General features: G+C 32.6%; 1 long non-coding RNA gene across 1 annotated transcript; it reads right to left on the bottom strand.

Annotated features, from left to right (window-relative positions):
* Positions 1–1,459: 1,459 nt before the first annotated feature.
* On the bottom strand, positions 1,460–4,054 carry LOC130673634 (uncharacterized). The gene is made up of 3 exons (XR_008990919.1): positions 3,922–4,054; positions 1,715–1,962; positions 1,460–1,630 (listed from the first exon to the last, which is right to left on the bottom strand). It is a non-coding gene; the product is annotated as an uncharacterized LOC130673634 (long non-coding RNA).
* Between the last annotated feature and the right edge of the window lie 2,490 nt (positions 4,055–6,544).

The raw sequence follows: 6,544 nt of genomic DNA, 5'->3' as shown, positions 1-6,544 counted from the left end.
TCCTATCGAGGGTAGAAGTGGTGCTATCGAATGGATCCAATCAACCTCATATCGATGAGAAACGAACAAAAAGATTGGATCCGAATCTAGATACCAACGAGCTCGCACCTCAATCAAAATTTCATCCAGTAAAACCGGCAAAAGATCCATTTCTGGATCAGCAATCTCAACAGGTTGGCGAGTAAAACACATTTTCAATGATAAATCCTGAAATTATGAATTTCAGCGTATAAATAAAAATTTTCAAACAAAGAGTTAACAAATTCCTCATTTTTAAATTGAAATGGGTTTTAATACCGACTTACCCCTCAACTGTAACGAACGTCCACTAGCTTTAAGAATAACTCGATGTAAAACACTATGTTTAAAAATCATCTTTTCTTATTCGATAAAAAAAAAAAAAAAAAAAAAAAAAACATAATAATAACCGTGGCCTTGCTAAATCAGCAAATTAAAAACTGACCGCGAATAAAACAAAGCGATATACGAAAAAGTAACGAAAAGAATTCTCAAAAACTCTCATAAATATCCCACTGAAATATCAATGGGTATATTGAGAATAATCTCTAAAAATCATTCCACATGCATGCTACTCATATAAGTGACCTTCATTCTTAAATTTTCAGGTTGAATTCCTGAACATTATCATTAAAAGCCATCAATTATTCCATTTATTTATGATATAAATCATACCATTGATTTATACACGAAATAAGCTGGTTTAGAGAATAGTCTTTTCAGTGACTGTAAGATGGAGACACTTGCCGGTAAATCTAAGATCAATACGACGGTCGACATTTAGCATCCCATTGACGCTACGCGGTCGCGTGAGTTGCGAACGCGGGCAAAGAAGAGACCGATTGGACAGCTGTTGCTCTCAGTTGTGCAACTCTCTCTCTTGCACGCCCGAGCCAACTTCAATATCGCGCTCTCTCACTCTTATACGACTATTCCATGCGGTCAATAATAATATTTAACTAATTATTAATTTATTACTAATAAATTACCACTAATAATATACAAATAAAATAATACTAAATTAAAACTAAATTTAGATTAAACTGAATCCTAAAACTTAACCAAATAATAAAGTAAATGGCTTAAGAGAGTGTACCAGGTGATTTTCAAATGAACCGTTTTCACTGGTAAAGACCCAAATTATTGAGCAAAATATGTCATTCGATGCGTAAAGTTATTATTTATCGAATGAAATGTTTCTCGTTCGGATATTGCAGTTTATATCTGAGAACGGCTCATTTGAAATTTCCATTTGCTAATGTAAGTGCAACAAGGACAGTAACGTTCGTTCACATGAGTGTGAGAAAGAGAATAGATGGCATATCCTCTTAACCTAATTAAATTATAACTAATTAGCCTAGTAATAAATTATTACTAATTATAATTATTACTAAAAGGAGAGGAGAAAAAAAAAATCACAAACCCGGTAATAATTAGCGTTTGAAAGTTTTTTTTTGTTTTATTAATAAAAAAAAAAAAAGAGAGAGAAATTTTTTTTTATAAGTATAACATAACTTTTTATAATTTTTCATGAATCTTCATCACTCCTAAACGCTGGACCACTGATGGGCACTACTCCCCCTCGATGTCCTTGAGCAATCCCGTTGCGGATCTGAAAAAAAAGGGAGGAAATATTTTAACGGAATAAAAAAAAAATACAAAAAACAAACACACAAGGATTGTTTTTTTTGCTCACCTAATCATATCGTCCGCCGTTTCTATCATGCAGGTGGCAAGCACCTGCACATCCTGGACGTTAATGACCTCTACCTGAATCCGAGGCCCCACCAAAAACCAGCTTACAGCGAATTGACCCTCGACGGTCTCCAGCTCCGGGGGGAGCACCCTCACCATCTTCCTCAGCTGCCTGAGAAGCTCCAACCCCACGAGTGGGCTAATCGGGCGCGTAAACGCCTCTACAATTACCCCGATCCTAACTAATTGCTATAAAACAAAAAGAGAGAGAAATTTGTTACGAGTTTTTTTTTATTTGTATATATGGGTCATTCCACCAAATAAAATTATTTTTACGGGGCGACCCTCGTCGATTTGGTTCAAACTTTGTGGAGTCGTTCTATATATTAAAAAAAAAATTCTCTGAAAATTTGAGCCTTTTATATGCAGCTGTTTCAAAGTTATGATTTTTTGAATTTTTTAAAAATATTTGTTTTCAACTTTTTCAATAATTTTTTTGAAGGGAAAAATTTTTTTTAAAAATGAGCACATAACAGTTTTTCGTAGGAAAAATTCTCAGCTTTCCAATAAAAATATCTATTTTTCATTTTATGTTACAAAAGACCTTTTAAAATTCGATTAAAGACGAAAAAACGATTTTTATGACTGTGCGGCGCTTGATACATCTAATTTGATATTTTTTTCTGAAAGCTGAGACTTTTTCCCACAAAATATGTGATTTTCACGATGTGCATATTTTTTGTTTGAATAAAATTAAATAAAATATAAACTCTCTATGATTAAGAAACGTTAATTCTTATTTTTTTTGAGGATGTTGATACATTTTTACCACATATATATCCTAAGCTATCAACAATAAGTGAGATAGGGTGCACTGCTTGTGTTTCTTTCACCGTTTATGACTCAAAGTATTGTACGTCCAAAACATTTATTTTCTAAAAAAAGTCATCATTCCCTGATTAAACCAAACGATTGGAAACGGTTTGTAATGTTAAATGCCCATAAAAAGGGTGATTCAAAAGTATTTAAAGTATTCAAAAGCCTTAAAAAGTATTTAAAATTTTTTTTCCAATCGTTTTAAGTCGTTTCTTTTAATAAGGGATGGTTATAACAGTGAAATCAACGCTGGTAAAATTTTAAATAGCCCGGATGTATAAATTTTGCGGTGTGAGGATATGTTTTCGGGTATGTATCTGCAGTAAAGCTCTAAAAACAAAAATTATAAAACTATTTTTCATGATACCAGCGTCAATGGTTCAAGTCTAGGAATTAGTAATTTGAACTTTGATTCTTGTGTTTTATTCAATAGTGATTTCAGACTATTGATGTCATCTGCGTTAATGACAGTTCTGACTTTGTAATCAAGTTTTATAAAAATTTGTGTGCATAATAAATAGTATTTATGGTTTCTGTTTAACTATAAATTGCAAAGCATAAGTTAGGCGTACACTAATGGTTGATCGCACCATTGGGTTTAATATAACTTGATTCTGACTGGCTGCTGACACTGATAATAATTTTCAATGCAGGTAATCATGAAAAAAATAGTGTGTAACACTAGATGAAACACGACTTCGGATTGCAGTTATTGTCAGCTTTTGCCTACGGCTCGGGCAGCCTACTTTACTTTCTTCGGACATCGTTTTGTTTCATCTGTTGCCACACAATGAACTATTACAGTTTGTTAAAACTATAAAATCAATGACTTGTATTTAAATAATTATTGATTTTGTTCAAACAAAAAATATGCACATCGTGAAAATCACATATTTTGTGGGAAAAAGTCTCAGCTTTCAGAAAAAAATATCAAATTAGATGTATCAAGCGCCGCACAGTCATAAAAATCGTTTTTTCGTCTTTAATCGAATTTTAAAAGGTCTTTTGTAACATAAAATGAAAAACAGATATTTTTATTGGAAAGCTGAGAATTTTTCCTACGAAAAACTGTTATGTGCTCATTTTTTAAAAAAAATTTTTTCCTTCAAAAAAATTAATGAAAAAGTTGAAAACAAATATTTTTAAAAAATTCGAAAAATCATAACTTTGAAACAGCTGCATATAAAAGGCTCAAATTTTCGGAGAATTTTTTTTTTAATATACATAACGACTCCACAAAATTTGAACCAAATCGACGAGGGTCGCCCCGTAAAAATAATTTTATTTGGTGGAATGACCCATATATATATGATACATAAATCAAAAACTTACGTCAAAACGACACCGGCTCCTCATACTCTGAAACCAGGTCGAATAGCCTGCATATTGCCGGTCAGTCGTATACATTTCGGCAGTCTTTTCTTTTTTTTTCTTCCTCGCAACAACGCAGTTTGCTCCTCGCTAGTAGCTTTTACACTGAACACCCGCACACGGGAATCAGACCGAGAGGCAATTGGAATGCGTACCGAGATAAGACGGTAGCCGGAGATCAAATTCGTTCGTGCAGACGCTGCAAAATCTAACTTGCAATGAAACATCGCTAGATGTCGGGTCAATGCAGATTTGCACTGCTTGCGAGCCGTTCTCTCCAGCTTATTTCTTTGCCTTGGTTTTCTCAAGGTCACATTTATGCCTAGATGTATGTACCATATGCATGTGGAAAGATGAATGAAACAATTGTAACACAAACTTTAAGTAATAATATAAATTAATCTTAATATTTAGTAATCACAATATGTAACCTCCACCTAAGTATTATTATTATTTTTGGTGATGGGAAATAGTAGATTTTAAGGGAAAACTATACAAATGGTTATATTAATATAAAACTATACAAAAAAAGGGGATAATCTCATAAATGTCTTATATAATCTTATATTTTATATAGTGCATATTAGTCGTAAGATATTTTCAAGTTTACTTGTAAGCGTTATCACGAGCTTTCTAAAAGAGAGGACATATGTTTAGGAAAGCAAGAGAGTTTTGCAACCCTCTTACTTTCCGGGGGATTGTTATGTCCAAATAATTTTTTTTTTATTTCTAATAATTATTTCAAATAATTATTCCTGAGCTCCTCTTTGCAAAGCGCGCCAATTGCAGCGTCAGCTTTTTCACCTTCTTTTGCGGCAAAGAATAGTGGGAAGACACCTGCAATAAGTTTAACGAATAAACAATAAACTGTCGTCACTTTCTACCAATGACGATAATTATAAATTCCCCACCTTGCGGTTTCATTCGAAAGTAGTATAGAAGATGCCATCCTACCAACCCAGTCGTAAACATTCTACCAACCCTACAGGAAGGTCGAGTGAGCCGTTTAGTTCTGGAGGGATAATAGCTGCCGTACTAGAAGAATTGACATCGAAAGGTAGGGAAGAACTATTTTTCTATCATTCATAAAACACTTGTGGCCCAAACAAGAGCACCAGTCTCTTCGAAGACGTTTGGGTTCTTCATTCTCGAAAAGATCCACTATAAATAATAAATTATAGGAAGATAATTTCTTCCTCGTATTCTTTATTGTTATCCGCACCCTCCAACCCGCTTGTCCAAAAATTACTATCGCTACCAAAGGGAGAAATCCCTGATAAATAATTAAAATTAAGCGGCGGACATAACAGATATTTTATTACTTTTTGTTTAGTATTATAAATTGTAACGATTAAATTTTCAGTTATGGTAAATGTATACGACATGAAATTAATTGCATCGCTCGAGGATATTTTATTGGCAATATTTTCAACCAGTCCGAAGGGGCAAACCACAATCATGGGCCAAACGAAAATTTAATGGCGATTAAAGGTTTCCGTGACAACCTAGAAAAATATTCTGCCATTACGTATTTGACGCCTAATCAAATTTATAAAGCCGCTTTAAAAGTGTAAGACAAAAGTTATTCCATAGTTGATTGTGAACTTTCCCTCATTCTGCACTTACGTTAATCAAGTGTCTTAATATTCTAATCAACATTAATTACCCACCAGTGACATTAAAGGTGGAGAACTATTTCCGTACCCCAGATTAAAACCGCTGATTAAGCTCCTTCGTACAAAAAACCAACCTGAGCGAGTCAATTTAAAGATTGCCGAAAATACCGTTGAGGGTTTTTGGCAAGCTTTAATTGATGGAAAAAATAGTAGACAGCGGACGTACGGTAGTGAGCTGTATCATGAGTTGGCTTGCACTTTTGAAAGTTTCAAAACAATAAAAAATGAAGCAGCTGTCAATTTGTTCATATATGATCCAGACTTCATGAATTCAGTTGCTAATAACGGCGTTGATATTTATTTTGATGCCACTTTTCGGAGCCCACCACAGTTTTTGGATGGTTCAGTTCAATTACTTTCTGTTATGGTAAAATTAAGAATATGACTACAAAATATAAAAAGGTATATTAGATGACGAGTACCATTGATAGTCACTGCTCCATTATATGACATTTCATTGATTATTTTAATCTATTGTTACGTCAAAATAACACATACTAAGAGTAGCGCTCCTGTTTAGCCTTCGCCGAGCGAAATAACTAGGACGGAGATATAAGGATGACTGTTTATTAAAAATAAAATTAAAATAATAATACTTACTGGTTCGTTGTCTAAGAGATAAATTAAAATTATTAAAAATTAAGTAAAATAAAATTTAATTTATTTAGTAAAATAATAAAAGCAAAATTAAAACAACTTCCAAATTTATTTAAATAAAAACAATTATTTAAAAATTATTACAAACAAAATTAAAATTGAATTAGACAATTAAATGCGGTTTACAATTTTTAACGCTTTATAAAATGATTTAGCTCTCGATTTCACTTGTTATAGAATTTATCTAAACAATCAATTTATTATTTAAATTTATTATTAATTATTTATTTAATTAACTTGTTACCTTGATT

The sequence above is a fragment of the Microplitis mediator genome, chromosome 8, assembly GCF_029852145.1.
Source record: "Microplitis mediator isolate UGA2020A chromosome 8, iyMicMedi2.1, whole genome shotgun sequence".
NCBI lineage: Eukaryota > Metazoa > Arthropoda > Insecta > Hymenoptera > Braconidae > Microplitis > Microplitis mediator.
This window is presented reverse-complemented; position numbering and strand designations above follow the sequence as displayed.